General features: G+C 43.9%; 1 protein-coding gene across 3 annotated transcripts in view; it reads left to right on the top strand.

The window, feature by feature from the left end:
* The first annotated feature begins 9,639 nt into the window (after nt 1–9,639).
* DNAJC4 (DnaJ heat shock protein family (Hsp40) member C4) overlaps nt 9,640–21,215 on the top strand; it is a 301,306-nt gene continuing 289,730 nt past the window's right edge. For all 3 annotated transcript variants that reach the window (XM_029614759.1, XM_029614757.1, XM_029614758.1), the window contains exon 1: nt 9,640–9,781. The gene's annotated coding sequence lies outside the window, so the exon portion shown is untranslated. The remainder of the gene's footprint in view (nt 9,782–21,215) is intronic.

Genomic DNA, 21,215 nt, shown 5'->3' with positions numbered 1-21,215 from the left:
ACCACTTCCTCCGGAAGGGCATTCCAGGCATCCACCACCCTTTCCGGGAAGAAATACTTCCTGACATTCGTTCTTAGTCTTCCTCCCTGGAGCCTCAGCTCGTGACCTCTGGTTCTGCTGATTTTTTTCTGACGGAAAAGGTTTGTCGTTGTCTTTCGATCATTAAAGTTTTTCAAGTATCTGAAAGTCTGAATCATATCACCTCTGCTCCTCCTTTCCTCCAGGGTGTACATATTTAGATTCTTCAATCTCTCCTCGTATGTCATCCGATGAAGATCCTCCACCTTCCTGGTTGCCCTTCTCTGTACCGCTTCCATCTTGTCTTTGTCTCTTTGTAGATACGGTCTCCAGAACTGAACACAGTACTCCAGGTGAGGCCTCACCATGGACCTGTACAAAGGGATAATCGCTTCCCTTTTCTTACTCGATATTCCTCTCTCTATGCAGCCCAGCTCAGAAAATGAGTACAACAAAAGTTTTTTATAAAATGATGTAAAATTTAAAAAAGTCTTTTCAATAAAAATTTGCATTTTATATAGTATTATTTTGGTATATCATGGGATTTAATTAGATGTCAGTCTATTTACAACTAGTTTAAATTTTGCTCATTATTCTATACTAGTTTTTCTCCCTTACAATTGTCTTGGTTCTACTAACCTGTCTAATAAAAGAACTATATGTGTCTGTCTCCAAACCCAAGCCTAGCCGGTGGTCCCTCTCAGGATATCCTCATGGGGGCGCTGTCATCTGTCATCGGCCCAATACTCCAGCTATCTACCTTCTTTTACAGCTGAGTGCCCTCTCCAAGCACTCCGCTGGTAACAGATTGCCAACTCCTCACGGAGTCTCTTATAGATTGCTAACTCCTCCCTTTTACAGGAGTCAATGCATAACAGATTACTAACTCCTCCCTCTTTAGGGACTGAGTCATAACAAGATTGCTAACTCCTGCCCATCAGGAGTCTTCAGCAACAGATCCATAACAGGGAGCCCTGGCGCAGATGCAGAAGAGTCACTCCAGAGGCCGCCTGGTGAGTGGGGTCGTCAAAGATGATATGAAAGAGATCCCAGAACTCTCTCAGGTTGCTTAGGACGGGATCATCGTGCTCCCACAAGGGAGATGCCCAGGCTAGAACCTTCCCTTCAAGAAGAGATAAGACGTACACTGTCTTCGTAACATCATTCGGGAAGAGGGTTGCTTGCAAACGGAAGTGCATGTTACATTGGTTGATGAAACCTCTGCAGGAACGGGGCTCTCCAGAGAAGCGCAGAGGGCTGGGTAGAGTAATCACTGGGTGGCCGCCAGGGACTGACGGTGCAGCGACTGGAATGGACGGCAAGGCGGGATTCATAGGACCGGCGTCGTCAAAACATCGGTTCAAGCTTTCTACTGCAGAGATGAGGGAATCCAAGGTCTTCTGTTGATCTAGAATCCGCTGGGCCATACCTGGAATGGCCTGACAGGCTGAGGCCTCTGTCGGGGCCATGGACTTGGCAATCTGTGATGAGGGGCGAGGAGATATGGACCCTTTGCCCGAGGGGGAGTTGGTACTACCTGAGGAAGCAAACTCCCACAGGTTCCCACCGTCGGGAGGCGAGGTTGAGCTGAAGCGAGGGCCGATGGAAGCTTCACCACTGGAAGCCCGAGGTCCCCCCGGGTTGAGCCCTTGGGGGCCTGAGCTGCTTGGACTTAGGTGGGCACTATGGAAGGTTCGTCGAAGTCCAGACCTAAGTCAAAAGCCAGAGAATCGCCAGTCCGACGTCCAACTCCACAGAATCGCCAATCACCAGTCCGAGGTCCAGAAGCTGCAGAGGGAATAATAGGTACAGGACTCGGAAAGGCAGGGACAGGACTCGGAGAGACAGAAATCAGGAACAAGAGCACCAGAGGCACAAAGAACTCACTGAAGCAAGTAAACTCGTTGCCAAGTCAAAGAACAGGAAAAGAAAGCCTCCATAAATACCCCCCAAGCTTTGACATTATCCAGGCAGCCGAAAGTAATTTCAGTGATGTGGGCTCTTTAAGAGAGTGCATGAGGCACGGCCGCGCGCCTAGGAGGGTGGTGGCTTGCTGGAACCCGGAAGTGGTGGCATGCCGACCGACGCGGTGGAGAGGAGGATGAGGGACATGCCAGACAGGAGGAGAGCCTGAGCCCTTATTGGGGACGTCTCCCTGCAGCAGTGGAGGTGCCGGCGGCAGTCCCGATGTCACGAAGAAGGGTAAGCAGAGCAAGCCATGGGCAGCCACGGCTGGGAGTGCTAACAAGAATTGGATCAAGGAGAGCATCCGATGTGATCTACTTAGATTTCAGCAAAGCTTTTAATATTCTGCACAGGAGGCTTGTGCATAAAATGAGAAGCTTGGGAGTGAGCTCCAAGGTGGTGGTGTGGATTACAAACTGGTTGATGAATAGAAGACAGCGTGTAATGGTAAATGGATCCTACTCTGAAGAGAGAACAGTGTTAAGCGGAGTGCCACAAGGATCAGTGTTGGGACCGGTTCTGTTTAATATCTTTGCAAGCGACATTGCAGAAGGGATAGAAGGTAAAGTTGTCTATTAGCGGATGATACTAAGATCTGCAACAGAGTGGACACGCTGGAAGGAGTAGAGAATGAGACGTGATCTTGGGAAGCTTGAACAATGGTCGAAGATATGGCAACTGGGATTCGATGCCAAGAAGTGCACAGTCATGCATCTGGAGTGTGGTAATCCAAAAGAGTTGTATGTGATGGGGGGTGAAGGGCTGTTGTGCACGGAGCAAGAGATGGACCTTGGGGTGATAATGTCTAGTGATCTAAAGATGGCAAAACAATGTGAGAAGGCAATAACTAAAGCCAGAAGAATGCTGGGTGGCAAAGAGGGAGGAAAAGCCAGTAAGAAAAAGGAGATGATAATCCCCTTGTACAGGTCCTTGGTGAGGCCTCACCTGGAGTACTGTGTTCAGTTCTGGAGACCGTATCTCAAAAGGGACTGAGATAGGATGGAGGCAGTCCAAAGAAGGGCGACCAAAATGGTGGTGGTGGTGAGAGATCTCCATCAAATGACTTATGAGGAGAGGTTGAAAGACCTAAATATGTATACCCTGGAGGAGACAAGGTGCAGGGGAGATATGATACATACCTTCAGATACCTGAAAGGTTTTCATGATGCACAATCAACAAACCTTTTCCATTGGAAAGAAATCAACAGAACTAGGGGACACGAAATGAAACTCCAGGGAAGACAACTCAGAACCAATGACAGGAAATATTTCTTCACAGAGAGGGTTGTGGATGCCTGGATACCCTTCCGGAGGAGGTGGTGAAGACAAAAACAGTGAAAGATTTCAAATGAGCATGGGCTAAATGCTGTGGATCCCTAAAGGCTAAAAGATGGAAATGAAGAAAAGAGTGCATGGGGATAACTTACTGGTGTGGCAGTTACTACCCTTAACCAATAAGCCTTCATATTGTTGATGCAACTCCATCATTGCTCTCTGCTTCAACAGCAGAGGGGAATAGGTTCAGGACATTTAATTTATGGTATGGGAAAACAAATAAGCTTGGGGGAACTTGCTGATGTTGCTGTTAATATTCTTAAATTAACAAGCCTGATACTTTTGATGCAACTCTTAACATTGCTCTCTGCTTCAACGGCACAGGATAACGGGGAATTGTACTCAGACAGCAACCAACAAGGGCCCTAACTTTTGCGGTCTGTGAAACTGATAAGTATGGGGGTGACTTGAATGGCATGGTAGATACTACTATAAGCTTGCTGGGCAGACTGGGTGGACTGTTTGCTCCTTTTCTACCATCATTTCTATATTTCTGTATAATTAAAGTGTCCTGCTTACTTGATTCAAGAACAAGTGCTGTGGCTGCCAGAATGAATGGCAAAGTGTGTATTATAAAATGTTGGAAATCCTCTCAAAAACACAGATATCCAAGCAGTTGGGTCCTTCGGCAGGCTACAATAAAAGAACTAACTGAAATGAGAGAATCAACTAGCAGAGACTTTCTAGGAGGGAGAGGAGTAAAATGGCAGGAGTTGGCTGAAGCAATCCACACTTATTCTGTTAAGAATTTAATTTCTTCTTAAAAATTACTTCTCTTTGTTGAGAAGGGCAAAGCTTGGGTCTTTCCAACTGAGCAGCCAGCCCTGATATCAACAGGGGCTGTCAACCACTTTGTTGTGAGGACTGCATCTCCTTCAGAAGTTCTTGGTGACACCAGAGGCACCAACCCTATCAGTGGCGAGCAAGGCACGAAAGTCAGTTTCAGCAAACGGCTCCATTGATGCACAGAAGACCTGGATGGAGCCTAGTCCAACAAAAGTGGGATAGTTGAAGCCTTCGACTCTTCCAGTATTAGTCTTAGAGAAGGCCAGAGCGAGTTCAACAATAATGTAAGGAGCCCTAAGGTGTCTGATTTCTCTTAAAGTGCCTTTAGCAACTGGATAAACCAAGGGCTTGTATTGTTGGATAGTCTTTGAGAAGTTGTTGCTGGCCTGGAAAGGTCTTTAATTCTGCATATTAACAACATTTTGTTGTGATCGTTGCTGCTCGACATCCTCACTCCGCCCTCTTACCTCTGTGGTGGCTCCCTCCGGGTCTGATGGACGGCTGGCTGCCGCGGCATCTCCATGCTGTCTCCCTCCGGCGTCCCTGGACCGGCTCGACGTTGCAGATCCGCCATGTTGCCTGAAGACTTAGGGCGCGCTCTGATTGAAGTACCAGCAAGAGCGCGAACCTCAGGGGCGTCCCCCTGAGATGACATCATTTGCTTCCAATATTTAAAGGTCTCTGGTATCGCTAACAAACTGAGTTAACAAGGATTTGCCAAGGATACGAACTGGACTTGTTTCGGCTATCCAAGCTACTCTGCCTCCTCAGACTTACCAGAGGTACCCGCTCCTCGGGGGCCTCGCTTTTTTTCTTTATTTCAGATTACAGATAGGAACCGGTACTCGCTCCTCGAGGACCCATGTTCCTGGACACTCTGAAGATTCTCTACTGCCTGGAAGCTATCGCTGCTACAAACAATTGTGAGTTACCATTGCTCTCTCAGAGCTTTCCCTGGAACCAGGTACTCACTCCTCGAGAGCCTAAACCTTTCCAGCTCCTGAGCATCCTTGAGACCTTACATGAGTTTTGTCATCTAGTTCTACTTATGAACTCTGCCTACTCTGCCTACTCACTTTCTACAGTTTCTCAACAGCTCAGCCATCCTGGATCCCTGTTCCAGTACCTGAGGGACTACAGCCCTGCTGGACATATCAGCTCACTAATGCCACCTCTTGTGGTTTCAAAAACCTGTTTAATAAAAGAACTAATGTGTGTCTGTCTCCGTACTCAAGCCTAGCCGGTGGTCCCTCTTGGGATATCCTCCTGGGGGAGAGGTCATCTGCCACCTGCCCAGGGATCCACCCACTACTATATCAGAATTACAAATTGCTACTCCCAGCTCCACACAGAACTTTCCTAACAAGATTGCTAACTCCTCCCTCTTCAGGAGCCCGCAACACAGATTCATTACAGATTGCTCCTCCGGTGTTTAAAAAAGGATTGGATATGTTCTTGGAGGAGAAGTCCATTACCTGCTATTAAGTTCACTTAGAGAATAGCCACTGCCATTAGCAATGGTAACATGGAATAGACTTAGTTTTTGGGTACTTGCCAGGTTCTTATGGCCTGGATTGGCCACTGTTGGAAACAGGATGCTGGGCTTGATGGACCCTTGGTCTGACCCAGTATGGCATTTTCTTATGTTCTTATGTTCTATCTGATTGCTCCGCCCATCCAGCATCAGATCCTAACAGATTCCTAACACTTTTCAATTCAAATTCAGAATTCCATGACTAAAATATTGGTTTTGAAAACTAAAGTGGAGAATAATATGAAGCAGTTAAATTTCTTAGAAGAAAAGATAAAGAAAATTGAGAGTCAGTGTTGGGAATGTGGACCCTTGAGCCGAGACGAGGTTGGTGCTACCACCAGGAGAGGCCCCTGTTGGTCCTCATCGTCGGGAGGCGGAACAGTCAGAGTAGACCTAACTGGAGCTTCACCTTTACCAGCCCTCGTTCCCCGCAGGTTGAGCCCTTGGGTACCGGGGCCAGCAAGACTTAGGCAAGGGTACCTCAAGGCGTGGAACCAGAGGAAGAGGTTGAATTGGCGTCGGGGAGACAGAAGTCGAGGCTGGCGGCAGACAGAACCAAGAACAGGCCAGGGGTCAGGCGTAGATGGAGAAACAGGCTGGAGGTCAGGGCAGGCAGAGGTCAAGCAAAGTCGGGTTACCAGGCAGAGGTCAGGCAGGCGGAGGTCAAGCTGAGTCAGGCAGGCAGAGTCAAAACCACTAGGTTAATCCGGAGGGATGAGGAGCAGGAACGCTAGGATCAGGAATCAAAACAGGAATGCTGGATCAGAAATTAGGAGCTGGACCGCAGAACTCACACTCAGTACAGAGCAGGACCCGTTGCTGAGGCCATGATTGAAAGCAGGGCCTGGCCTTAAATAGGACCCATCTCCCCTGCTGTTGCCCTTTAAGAATCCACAAAACAAGCCCCAAAAAACTCAGAAGTCTGAGGTAACTATAATAAAGTCAAAAAACACACCACACTGTTCCTCAGTTCCTCAGTATATTATTATCACATTCAATCAGATGTATTCTATATCAACTACTTTTGTAGGACCTTCATGGGAACAACTTTAAACCAACTGATAAGTTGTATAACCTTTTGATCCACTTTTATTTAAATATATTTTTTTGTTTTTTAATGTCTATTATCTATGGACTTTTCATATTTTTCTTAAAACACAGTCCCAACCCGTGAAGATCCTTAGAACGGGTCACATCTCAAACATCATTAACTGCAAAAATTTCTAATGAGAACCGTTTTTACTTATCTTTTTATCTGGAGGCTAACTCTGTTCACAACCCCGACATGGCCATGTTTCGGTATAAGATCTGCTTCAGGGGGTTCCACAAAACTTTTCAAAAAATGCTCTCTATTTTCCTTCCAGCATGTGTCCCGAGAGATTTCAGCTTTTTAGTAATTCATGAAAGGCCTTTAAACATGGCGCCCAAACACTCTAACTTTATACGTCAAAACGTGCTGATGTCATAGATTACGACAGGGAATACCAATTCACTATTTCATTCAGTCCGAATGGATGAACCGATCGTAATTTGAAAATCCCAAACTGTTCTCGTCTAATTAGAACATGTTGGATATCGCCACCCCGAGATGACACTTGCAGCATTTCAAGAATAGTCCACTGGAAGTCCGTAAAATGATGTCCTTTATCGATGCAGTGATTGACCAGTGGAGCTGTCAATTTTGAATTCTTAATACAGCTTTTATGTTCTAAAAGACGTGTCTTTTAGTTCGCCCTACATAAATCAAATTACAGGGACAGTGAAGGACATACACATGTGTGAAATTACAATTTGTTGATTTTTTCAAAAAAATTGTACCCCTTGAACCAGGGTGCTGCCACTCTGTTCCAACCAAAGCCAACCCGCACATTTCACATTTGCCACAAGGGAAATTCCCTTGTTCATGTCCATCAGCTTGATCTTCTACATTAGATTTCAGACAAGCCCTCACAATCTTATCTCGAAGATTGTGATTCCTAGAGAAGGCAAAACGGGGGGAATTTGTCAAAACCTTGGTGGAGGGATAGCATATTCCAATGTTTTTGAAGGATTTCAATAACGTCTTTTACGCGGTTGCTGAACTGTAGAACACGTCAGCCTGTCATTTTCACGGCTTGCTTTATAGCCCAAGAGTAACTCCCTGTTTGCAAAAAAAGCCCGTTTGAAAGCTTTTTTAATCACAGAGCAAGGATAGCCCCGATTCAAAAACTAGGACTTCATATCCTGACTGAATTTTAAATTCAGAAAGAGTAGAACACAGCCTCCTTAATTTAAAAAATTGACTAATTGGCAGGCTATCTCGTAATTTTTTAGGATCCTAAAAAATTACAAAGAAGATCAAGAGAAAAGTTTTCCTACCATGTTATTAATTTTGTTTTAAATGCAGACAGGAGCTGGGTTCTCCATTTGTTTTTTAGATATTGGAAAACCCAGTACCTAAATTGCAGGATAAGTCTTTCTAGACATAGCTAAAACCATGCAGAAAAAACAGAGGCAGTTTTTGTTGTTAAGGCCCAGAGTCCTTCAGATGGGTGCACTTTTCCAGCTAAATATTCTATACGAGTGCCATTAAACACTTTATCTGTAAGATATATATTTTATATATATCAGTTGGTGGCCTTTCTGATTAATAAACTGGTCTAAGAGCCATTGGCTATTCCTCTCCTACAATCCTGAAATTTTGTATCCTCTCCATTTATGGTGGACTGGTAGCATAGATGTTAACTTTCTTTTCTTTTTTTCTGTATTTGGTTGTTCTTATAAGTTTGATTACCTTATCAATGCAGTTGTGTTCAAGAGTTATTTTCTTGGGGTATATAAAAAGTAAAAAAAAATCAAATAGCAGATTGATCTTCTAATAACAAATAGTTCTAAGAGAAATGCAAACACTCATATTGCAAAGTATCTCTGGAAGTCTATAGATTACTTTTGTTGACCGAGTCAGTGCAGCAGGTTGGTGATGGTGGTGGGGTACCATTTGAAAGGGCCACAGAAGGCCTAATGTTCAAGCCACAGTCATGCTAGTATTGTTGCCTATTCATATTATTACAAAGCTTTGTGATTAGATATGGGAAGAGGTGGAAGCTTGGTATAACCTAAAAAGGGGATCCTTGCTTGCGGAGTACAAAGGAGGAAGACAATATAAATCGTCTTGGATAAGGAGGGATTTATTAAGTGGTTATGCTGTATACCTAGCAACTGGGATGAATCCTTGCTATGTGGATAGGAGTAACTGGATGGGTAAGTTGAGTTGATGGACCCTTAGTCTGACCCAGTATGGCATGTTCTTATGCTTCTTTTTCCAATTCAGATAACATTCTTGGCATGACATCCTTACGTGTGTTGCCAAAGTAATAAACAGAATGATTAAAATAAAAGGGTAGGAAAATAAGGGAAAAAAATTACAGATTTTGATGCTGGCCCATATTGTCCCTGTTGTTTCCATTTCTGGCCTGGTTGCAGGATACCACATATTTCTGCTGCAATATCCAGTTTGTCCTCTTTCACCTAGGAATATAAATAGTTTCTTGCTCATTCTTTTGGGAAAAATCTTGGATTTTCTTTGTCAGCTTTGGGAAATATGCGCGGATCTCTTTGCATTTTACCCAGCACAGAAGGAAATGCATTTTAGTTTATACTTCTCCAGTGTTGCATTGCATAGAGTCTATTTTCTGCTGGTCCCAACCTATTACATTTTTTTTAGGAAGGTACCACTGCGTATAGAAGGTCTCCAGCGCACGTGCATTTATTTCATTGTGGTCACAATCAGTGTGGATACCATGAAAACTAGACAGAATCTGATATCAACAGATCACTTTTACGAAGTCGTGAACTTTCATTTGTGCTCATTACAGTCACTAGTATTAACCTCGCCTTTCCAATGAATCCCGACGATTTAACTTCCTCCTTGTGTGTTTAGAGCAGGTAAAACTCCCGCCCGTCCTCTCGCTCGAGGACAGACCACGCCGCTCCACGAACCCGGCGCACGAGCTCCAGAGGAAAGCACGCGTGCGTGCGCGAAGCCGAAAGAAGAGAGCGAGGCGTTGGGGTGCGCGCACGCCAGGGAGGTGGAAGTGGGGGGCAAATTGTCCGGATGTGACGGTTGCGGAGGATTGAGAGCGCCGGCGGGCGGCCGAGAGTTTGGTCAGTCAATGCGCGCGACTTTTCTTTACCCCCCTCCCCCCCACCCCCTTGCTCGCTTGTTGATTTCCTCACTCCAGTTTCTCTCTGCCAGGTGTAAACACCGCCGCGTTTGCTAGTTGTTTTATTATTGTTATTAGTTGGTTGGTGCTACAGTTTAGATAAATAAAATAAAACCCAAACACCTAAATTACTGTAAACAATCAGTCGCATCCAAACAAAACTATGTAAAACGAGTGTAATTAGTTTAGACTTCCCGAAATATTGATCTCAAGGGACTTTTAATCCGCCTTGAAGCCTGACTGTGTAATCTCGGGAAGGAGGAAAAGGGATAAATCACTTTATGGCCATCTGCCTCCATCCTTAGCTTTGCCACTAGCGCTCTGTGTGATCTTAAAGCAAGTCACTGTTTTCTACTGTATCTTTTGGCACACTTGTAACTGGATAATGAATAACATGGTTCCGTCCTCATTGGAGCTAACAGACAATCTGCTGCTTGTCATGCATTTATTTTATATTCTGCTTTTCGGATTATGTTCAGGTACTATAGGGAGTTCCCTATTTCCAGAGGGTTTATAATCTAAATTGGTACCTGAGGCAAGGGAGGGGAAATTGACTTGCCCAAGGAGCAACAGTGGGATTTGAATGCTGGGTTGTAACCCACTGCTCTAACCACGAGGCTACTCCTCCACTGCTATAAAAGATATTTGAATGCTCCTAATAAATGTAGTCTATTATTTGTAGTGTTAGTTATTTGGTGCTCTGAGCTTATTCTACTTTGCTTGACTATGAGGGACTTGTGCACTAGTGTGCAAAGTAGGTTAATTAAGCAATAACACAATTGGCATGTGGTAATCTAAACCCTAGTATAATTTCACACATTTTCTTTGTTTAATGCTAAAACAACTTCCTGACGCTGGGAGATCCAAGATGGCATTACAGGGGTTAGACTTGTGAAGATGTGGAGTTGTTGTAGAATGATCTGTTGTCTATTTTTCTTTCATGGCATTTGTGCCTTGCAAAAAGGAAAGGCAAAGTGAGGAAGTACCATTACGACTCCCTGTTGCTGGTATAACTTTGGTAGATCTCTATTATGGAACATCTGATTCCAATTCCATTTGGCTCACTTGAGGTATCTACTGTTGGCTGAGGTGAGAAGGCATCTGACTGACTGGCTTTTGAAATATCTCTGAGTCCGAGCAATCTACTCCTCCAATGCTGCATCACAAAGTTGTGGGGTTGTTTGGTCCATTGCCCTTCCTGGAAGGGATGTACTGTTGGTGTCCGAGGAGAGAAGTATACCCGTAATGCTCATGATTCAAAGAAGTGCCATGAAGATGGAAACTATGAACAAGCGGGTAATAATGCAAGGATGTTCTGTAAATGAAGAAAGAGGAGATATAGTTGGCACCATTTCAGCTGAGATTTCGGGGCTGGCTCCTGATATGGGGGTAGGTGCCAGTTCTCCCTCCTTAGTGCCCATGTTGATTGCTGGCATGTATTTATTTATTTATAATTTTCTATACCGACATGTATGAGAGACTTCTTTAATTTGTCCTCCAGTTATTACCCTTGAAACTATTTTGTCAGCCTTGGTTTCGCTTAAAAAATCTCTTCATTGGTGATAAATGCTTTGGAAACTCAAACAAAGATTCAAGCACAAGATGTTATCCTGTCTACTCACGGTCATAAAATAAGGAATTTGGAGCAACAGTTAGTCCAGACATTATCTGCAACATCAAGCTTGATTCAGGATAAAACTGTAAGCCATTTGTAAGATTGAAAGAAAATGGGGCAAGACAGCTTACTCTATGCGTGTTGAATTTTCCCAGGGTCTCTTTGCTGGCTCCCCTGGACCTCTTTAGGAAATATCTGCAAGAAATTGTAAAAGTTCTGAAGAAGCTTTTTTCCCCCTATCAGCAAAGTGTATGTCTTAACTAAAGGAAGATCAGAAGGTCTGGGAGATGGAGACACAGTTGGGAGTTTGACTTTTGATAATTGGATTTGACCAGGATTCTGAAGCAATTATCAGAAGATAAGTCTAATAGATACAACTTGTTGGTTGGTTGTTTTTTTTTCAGGACTGGGATAGTATCTTGCATTTTTTTTTCCATGGGCAGAAAATTTGGATTTCCCATGACTTACAAGAGGGGAGGAAAAAAATTATTGCAATGTGCCAGGAGGTGATATCTCTTGGTATGACAGTTCTATTACGTTTTCCTTGTAAATGTTTACTTAAAATAGATAATCTTATTTTGTTTTTTGAGCCTTCACAATTATATTATTTCTTGGATAGTGGAAATTGGGATACCTAAGCTTAGGACACTTTATAGGCTTGGCCCTTTAGGTTCTTTGGAGTAGCAGGTGATATGATATAGGAATGCATTACCCTCTTTATTTTTTTCTTATTGCTTATGAAAGTCCTTCACCCTTTGTCTTGGGTCATATATTATTATGTGCTGTGGTGTGTATTATTGCTAATTCTTGAGAATTTGTTTCTGTTTTTATTCTGGATTTCTGATTTGTTTAGACTTGATGTAATGGAATAAATTTAAAGAACTTCCTGTTACAGTAAACTAATAGTATACTAATGCATCTGGAGTTAAGTCTGAAAATGTATGCATAAAAGACATGCTTAGCATGCATAAAACATGATTTATGCACATAAACCATGTTTTGTATACCCAAAAATTGTTTTCTACATATAAAACATGATTTGTGCACAAATATGATTTATGTGCAGAAAATATTTGTGTGTAAATCATGCTTTATTTGCATAAATTCCAAGTAGAGGCCCTTTACACCATGAACTCTAGATTCTGTCCCATAGATTAACACTAGCTCCAGAAACTAACTTCAACTCTGACCAAGAGGTAAATTTCCAACATTAAAAAACGAGTTAAGCCTACACACCTCTCTGCATTGAGGAATAATAGCAATATGGGATTTGCATGGAGGAGCACTAATTTGTACATGCGGTTTTACTTATTTATTTATTTATTTATTTAAAATTTTTATATACCGGCATTCATGATACAATCACATCATGCCGGTTTACATAGAACAGGGGTGTACAAAGAACAAATGAGTAACCTATTAGTGAGGAGGAAGCAGTTACAAATAACAAGGTACTAGAACTGGGAGTAGAGAAGACTTATGTTTGTGCGCACATGTTATGTGAACTAAACTCTGTTAAATCAAGAGTAAAGTTATACACACAAAAATGTGCGCGAGCAAAAGAAGGCATGTAAGCGTGAAACAGGCAAATTTAATGCCTGATGCAAGGTTAGCGCAAACATTGGTTTATCTGAAATTAAACATTTCCAGCATGAATATGGGATGAGAGTTCAAGTGCTGGAATAAGTTTTGCTAAGGAAAGTTGAAACTGTTGGGTCTCCCAGTAAATGCAGTTCAACTTTGCAGAATTAAGGAAAGCTACCATTCAAATGATGCAGATCTAGTCTGCTTTCTGGACACCCCCCACACAGTTATACCACTGTACCTAAATCCTGTCTTGGCTTGCAACTCTCCTAGTTGTCAAAACACAAACTGAAACAAAAAGGCCAATGTAATAAACTGTGGTAAATCCGTGGGTTTTTGCATGGGTTTTCCCATGCTGATTTTATGTGTGTATGTAATAACGCATTGAGCACGGAAAAACGTGTGCACAAACCCGCACAAAAAACCCACAGCAGGTTTTGTGCAAGTGCATGCAAATGGCACGTAAAGGAGGCAATTATCAATTCACAGGCTATGCAGGGAGCTGCGCTAGTAGGGAGAACGGTTAGTGTGGGGTTTTTTTAAGCGGGTTTTTTAGTGCCGGGTCAGGGTAGGAGTTAAGTAAAAGTGCCTGTCTGGAGGTGCCCATGGCTTGCTGATTGCGATCGTTTCCACTGCTTTGGCGACTTTCGTTCCTGGTTTCGGTGATGCTGTGGCTTTTGGCAGTGTGGGTGCTAATCTGTATCCCCTGGAGATTGCTGGTTCGTCCGACCCGGCTCCTAAAGCCAGCAATGGAATAAAAGAGCCAAAGTGGTTGGAGCTGAAACAATTTATTTTCGAATAGTAGTAATTTGAAATATTTATTTATTTGCAACATTTGTAAACCACCTAGCCACAAATCTAGGCGGCTAACAGCATTACATACATAATTAAATCACCACTAGGTGACTAGGAACAAAACACAGATCAAGTAGGCAAGGCAGAATTAATCACTTTTCATAGGAGTACCAAAACTTGAGGGAAGAAGCACACCCATTAAGACGGTGCACATATGAACAGATCAGTCTTCAGTAGTTTGCAACAACAAAGGTAGACGTCTTTGACTCTAATCTTATCTGGGAGGCTATTACACAACATCGGACCAGCCATGCTGAAAATCCGGTCTCTGGACTCACTGAAACGAACATGTTTAATGGAGGAGACTACAACTGTTTTTGGCAGAAGAATGGAGGGAACACGTAGGATGATAGGTTAAGACTGAAGAGGCAATACACGAGGGAGGCTGGCCATGGAAAGCTTTGAAAACCAAGGTTAGTCTTAAATTTTACCTGCCATATGATGGGAAGCCAGTGTAAGCTGGCCAGAGCAGGGGAGATGTGATCTTTAAGAGATGAACTGGTTATGAGTTGGGCAGCAGAGTTCTGGACTAATTGTAGAGGATGCAGGCGAGAAGTCGGAAGGCCAAGGAAGAATGCACTGCAGTAATCAAGGAACAAAAGAACCAAGCATTGAGTTATTAGTTGAAAGTCAAGTGTGCACAAAAACAATTTCAGGGAGCATAACAGACGCAGTTTGAAATATGATGAGTGGACTAGCGAATTGATGTGAAGAATCAACTACCACTCCCAGATCGTGGGCATACTGGGAAACTGAAAAGAGCAGGAGTATTCGCTGTAGGGGTCCTAGAAAGAAGGATGATTTTGGTCTTCTTTGCATTCAAAGCGAGTTTGTTGGAAATCAGCTAAGTTGTGTCAGGCAAGCAGATAGTTTTGAGAAGGCAGCAGCATAGGGAGAGATATATGGAAAAAAGAATTGAAGGTTGTCCTCACAATTTAAAGGTGACATCCAGCTGGCCAAGAATGGTGCAAATAGAGCAATGTATAAATTGAATAAAGAAATCGAAAGAGAGAAAACACTGGGGACCCCAGTGTCAAGTAGATAAAGATCAGAAGAGGCTTTTCCCAGCATGACTTTGTAAGATCTGTTGAACAGAAAAAAGGCAAACAAGAAAGAACAGTGGAGACAATTCAATAGAATGAAAGCGATTCAGCAGTGTCATGATTTAAAGTCTCGAAAGCAGAGGAGGTATCAATCAAGATCAAAAGAAATGTCTTGCCAGAATCAAAACTGTGATGTATGAAGTTGAAACAGGACAGAAGGAGGGATTTAGTGTTATGTAATCTGCGAAACCCAAACTGCTGTAAAGATTGTCTTCAGTATATGCTTGTAGTTGCACATGGACTATCTTCTCAGTGATTTTTGAGAGCAGGGGCAGAGTGGAAATCGGGAGAGACCTCGCCAGCGTATCCAGGTCAGGTTTTTTAATAAGGGGACGTACCACAGCAGACCTTAGGGATTTCGGCAGCAAGCTCTCTGAAAGAGATGCTTTAACCAAATCAATTAAGAAACTACCAGCCTCTGAGCGTAAAGTTTTAACCAAAGCTGTGGAACAAGAGTTAAATATGCAAAAGCTATCTTTGGATTGGGCAAGGATCTCAGTTACTTGAGAGAGAAGTAGGCAGGACCTCAGTCCACCTAGCCTGGGTTGTCTGCTCAGGCAAGGGTGGAAGTATGGACTGGGGCAGCAGCGGGGAAGGAATCCACAGTCAAGGACATTTTACGATTAAAAAGGTGCGATATGTATTCTTTACAGGAACATGGGTATATAAAAATTAAAAATAAATAAATAAATAAGTTTTTCACAGGAGGCATCAGACATAGGCAAAGACTCACAAGCCAGGCGTTGAGGATAAGGAATGCACTATTCTAAATAACTCACGTGGCGGGGAAGCAGCGGCAGAAATGTGTGCTGTGGACCAAGTATGCTTTGCATTGTCAATCACAATTTTATAGGCTGCAAGGCCAGTGCGATAGGCAGAATAATTTGAATCAGACTTGTCCTTGTGCTATCTCCGTTCTAGCCTATGGAGGGCACGCTTATTATCTTATAAGGCAGAAGAATACCAGGGGGTATTGTTAAGACACCTCACAGTAATAGATTTCATACGTGCAATGGTATCCAGTCCTTCATGCGGAGGACTGCTATTTATCAGTCAAAGCGGTCATGTCTCGAGGGCACAGAGAGGAGAGCAAAGGAAGCCAGAGACCGGAGTTGATCAGCATCGATAGGTGGGCAGCGCAATACAACACAAGACGGGGGAGCGCCATGGACTGCTATCGGGCGTCTTAACACACATCACATCACGAAATGGTCTGAGCAAGGGACCTCTGAACATGAAATGAGCCTGCAACAATTTTTCCATTAGCGCCTATTTTAGTGGCTATTTTTCCCACTGCTTTCTGCATCGAGGCTTTTATCGAGGCTTTTAAATCTCGTGCCCTCCAAGTATGCCTTGTATATGCCCCACCTTCTCTGCTTGAATCCAATCCCTCACCCTTTATTGAATTCATTGCTGACTGCATTAACACAGACACCCCTGCCATTATCCTTGGAGACTTCAATCTCCATGTCGACGCCTCTGTCCTATCCTCCTCATGCGATACCTTCCTTCAAGCCCTCCATGCCATTGGTTTCCAGCAGATTATCACCTCCCCCACCCACAAAGCTGGTCATTCCCTGGATTTGATATTCACCAATTCATGTATCCAGCCCTCCTTCTCTCCTACCTGTACCCCTGTCCCTTGGTCTGATCATTATCTTGTCCCGGTCCTCCGCTGACACTATTGCCGCCGTTGCTGCTGTGCTCCGAGGGAGTGAAGGCCTGCGCGATCGGCGCCCAGACCCGTCGGGGTAAGGCCTCCTTGTCTCCCCTCCCCCGGCGAGCCCAGACACCGATCGCGCCTCCAGCCAGCCGCGCCGCCCATCCTCGCGGCTCTGGGACCCGCCCACCACCCAGGGGACATCCAATCAGCAGCGGAGAGGGAGGTTTAAATTTTAATACCTGCAGGTGCCGTGCGCGACAAAGGGGCTTGCCCCTTTGTGCGCCCCTTCGTGCAGCCTCTGAGTCTCAAGAAAAAGTAGATAATAGAAAAAAAAAAAAAAAAAAAGTAAAAGTAAGAAGGATATTCATCTCCTGACCTTAACCTCAGTCATCACCCCCTCCTTCGGCTGAGAATCTCCCGACTACAAAGGGAAAGTACCCGCCCTCCTTTTGACCAGAGACCCTCTCTGAATCACAATCCTCTTTCAGAAACCCATAATCAAACCTCCAGCATCCAGCAATCGGACTACACTCAACCTCCAGCTCCCTTCATTCAGACTACACTCAACCTCCAGCTCCCCTCACTCGGACTACACTCAATCTCTACCACCCATCACTCGGACTTCACTCAACCTCCAGCTCCCTTCACTCGGACTACACTCAATCTCTACCATCCATCACTCGGACTTCACTCAACCTCCAGCTCCCTTCACTCGGACTACACTCAATCTCTACCATCCATCACTCGGACTACACTCAACCTCCAGCTCCCTTCACTCGGACTACACTCAATCTCTACCATCCATCACTCGGACTTCACTCAACCTCCAGCTCCCTTCACTCGGACTACACTCAACCTCCAGCTCCCTTCACTCGGACTACACTCAATCTCTACCATCCATCTCTCGGACTTCACTCAACCTCCAGCTCCCTTCACTCGGACTTCACTCAACCTCCAGGTCTCTTCACTCGGACTTCACTCAACCTCCAGGTCTCTTCACTCGGACTACACTCAACCTCCAGCTCCCTTCACTCGGACTACACTCAATCTCTACCATCCATCACTCGGACTTCACTCAACCTCCAGCTCCCTTCACTCGGACTACACTCAATCTCTACCATCCATCACTCGGACTTCACTCAACCTCCAGCTCCCTTCACTCGGACTACACTCAAACTCCAGCTCCCTTCACTCGGACTACACTCAATCTCTACCATCCATCTCTCGGAATTCACTCAACCTCCAGCTCCCTTCACTCGGACTTCACTCAACCTCCAGGTCCCTTCACTCGGACTACACTCAACCTCCAGCTCCCTTCACTCGGACTACACTCAATCTCTACCATCCATCACTCGGACTACACTCAACCTCCAGCTCCCTTCACTCGGACTACACTCAATCTCTACCATCCATCTCTCGGACTTCACTCAACCTCCAGCTCCCTTCACTCGGACTTCACTCAACCTCCAGGTCCCTTCACTCGGACTACACTCAACCTCCAGCTCCCTTCACTCGGACTACACTCAATCTCTACCATCCATCACTCGGACTTCACTCAACCTCCAGCTCCCTTCACTCGGACTACACTCAACCTCCAGCTCCCTTCACTCGGACTACACTCAATCTCTACCATCCATCACTCGGACTACACTCAACCTCCAGCTCCCTTCACTCGGACTACACTCAATCTCTACCATCCATCACTCGGACTACACTCAACCTCCAGCTCCCTTCACTCGGACTACACTCAATCTCTACCATCCATCACTCGGACTACACTCAACCTCCAGCTCCCTTCACTCGGACTACACTCAACCTCCAGCTCCCTTCACTCGGACTACACTCAATCTCTACCATCCATCACTCGGACTACACTCAATCTCCAGCTTACTTCACTTGGTCCTCTCTCAACCTCAACCTCCAGCATCCATCACTCGGACCCCCCCTTTGTGCAGCCTCTGAGAACAGAACCTGCTTCATTGGCCACGTCTTTCTCCTTTCATATCTTGAAAAGAACTCAGCGTTTCACCCTCAAAATTGTAGGTTTACATAGGCAACAAGATTCAAGACAGCTGAGTTAACATCAACAATCAACATGCTAACTGGTTTCCCAATCCCCTTACATCACCATTTTTGCCATGGTTCATACTCCATTCCAATCATCAGGAAATTATGCAATCATCAAACTAAACCTCTACCACAACATTACAACCGTCAACAAAGGCTAATTCCAATAATGATTTCACCAATCACACAATTCCTGGGCCTTTCTCTTCTATCCCTAACACTTTTCAACGCACAATCACTTTCGAAAAAAACACACATCTTAAATGATTACCTTACAGAAGTAAACCCTGATATCTGTGCAATCACAGAAACATGGCTTAAACCCACAGATATAGCTCTATTAAACCAACTACCTACTCAACTTTACAATTTTTTCTCCATCCCTAGACTCAAAAGAAAGGGAGGAGGTCTTTTCCTAGCATCCAAGAAAGAGCTAGGTTTAACTTTACAATATTCAAATATCACATCGAACATAGAGTTTGCAGTTTTTAAATCCGAGCATCTACAAATTGGACTATTCTATGCTCCTCCTGGAACTATAGACTCTGACCCCTCCCCGGTCATTGAACTTACCGCCAAATATTTCAACCCAGATAAACCTGCCATTTTATTGGGAGACTTCAATATACATGTCGACGCTTCACCACAAACAACAAACTGTGTTACCCTACTCTCATCACTCAGCTATATGGGTTTCACACAAATAAAAAGCCCAACCCACAAAGCAGGCCACACGTTGGACCTTATTTTCATTAATCAGTGTATCTTGCCCCCGGATTCACCCTCTTGTTTTCCTGTCCCTTGGACGGACCATCAAATTATTAACACGACACTCAAACTCTCAGGACATCCTCCCACTTCATTCCCAAAAACCACTATTCAATTCAGGAAACCCTGTTCCACAGACCTTCTCAGCAACCATCTCTCTAATGAATTATCTCAACTTGATCTCTCCAACGCTTCTACAGCCATATCTTCATGGTGCAACATCACCAATAAAATCGCTGATCTAACTTGTCCTTCAATCACCAAAGTAGTACAACCTTCGCCTGACAACAGGAAACCCTGGTTCACCACTGAACTGAAGCTGCTTAAACAAGAACTAAGAAATAAAGAACACACATGGAGAAAAAACCCATCCCCCACAACATTAGCTGTATACAAAACCACTCTCAATGCCTACAGGATCAACATTCTTAAAACAAAGAGAGATTTTTTCTCTAAAAAAATACATCATTTCATCTTTGATTCGAAAGCACTCTTCTCCTACGTTTCTGCCCTCACTAAACCATCCCCTCCTACCATTCCAGATGATCAAGCTCTCAACAAAGCCTCCGAACTAGCTGATTACTTCAAGGAAAAAATTGATAAATTGACTGTCTCTTTCTCTTCATCTAGTTCTTCTCCTCCATCTCCACCCAATACTCCACCCAAACTAAATACGACTCTAGAAACTTTCGAAACCACATCAGCTCTTGAGATTGAAAATATTCTCAAGAAAATGAAACCATCCTCTCATCCCTTAGACACAATTCCAAACAACCTCCTCATCGCTATAAGGAATACCATTTCAAAGCCAATTGCCAATATCATTAATTGCTCTCTTTCCCAAGGTCTAGTTCCTGACCAACTTAAACTAGCAATTCTTAAACCTCTTCTTAAAAAACCTAATCTTCCGGCCACAGATCCAGCTAACTTCCGCCCAATAGCCAATTTGCCAATGATCGCCAAAATCATGGAAAAGATAGTCAATAGACAACTATCAGAGTACCTTGAAGAAAACTACATTCTTGCACCTTCCCAGTACGGTTTTCGTAAATCGTTAAGCACTGAATCCCTACTTATCTCTCTCACCGACAATATTCTAACTAATATGGATAAAAAACAACCTCACCTCCTTATTCTTTTAGATCTCTCTGCGGCCTTTGACACTGTCAACCATTCATCTTTATTACAAGGTCTGATAGACATAGGCATTAAGGGAAAAGTACTCAGCTGGTTCAAGTCCTTCCTGGTTAATAGACAATTCAAGGTAAAGATAAACAACAAAGAATCACACCCGGTCCCAGCAAATCAAGGAGTCCCTCAAGGTTCCTCCCTCTCTCCAACCCTTTTCAACATTTACCTTCTCCCTCTCTGTCGACTTCTTAAAAATCTAAACCTAACACACTACATTTACGCGGATGACATCCAAATAATCATCCCAATCTCAGAATCCCTTCACAAAAACCTTGATTCACTGGAATAATTGCTTGCAACTAATCAATCATCTTCTATCCAGTCTCAGCCTCATTCTCAACAACAACAAAACAGAGATCTTAATTATCAATCATGACGTTAATAACAATCTAATATACCCAGCTGTCCCACTCAATTCTACCACTCCTATAATTAATCATTCACCATATGTACGTGATTTAGGCGTCATGATAGATAATCAGCTTAACTTCAAAAAATTTATAAGCACCACCACTAAAGACTGTTTCTA

This window comes from Rhinatrema bivittatum, chromosome 8 (genome assembly GCF_901001135.1).
Source record: "Rhinatrema bivittatum chromosome 8, aRhiBiv1.1, whole genome shotgun sequence".
Lineage (NCBI taxonomy): Eukaryota > Metazoa > Chordata > Amphibia > Gymnophiona > Rhinatrematidae > Rhinatrema > Rhinatrema bivittatum.
This window is presented reverse-complemented; position numbering and strand designations above follow the sequence as displayed.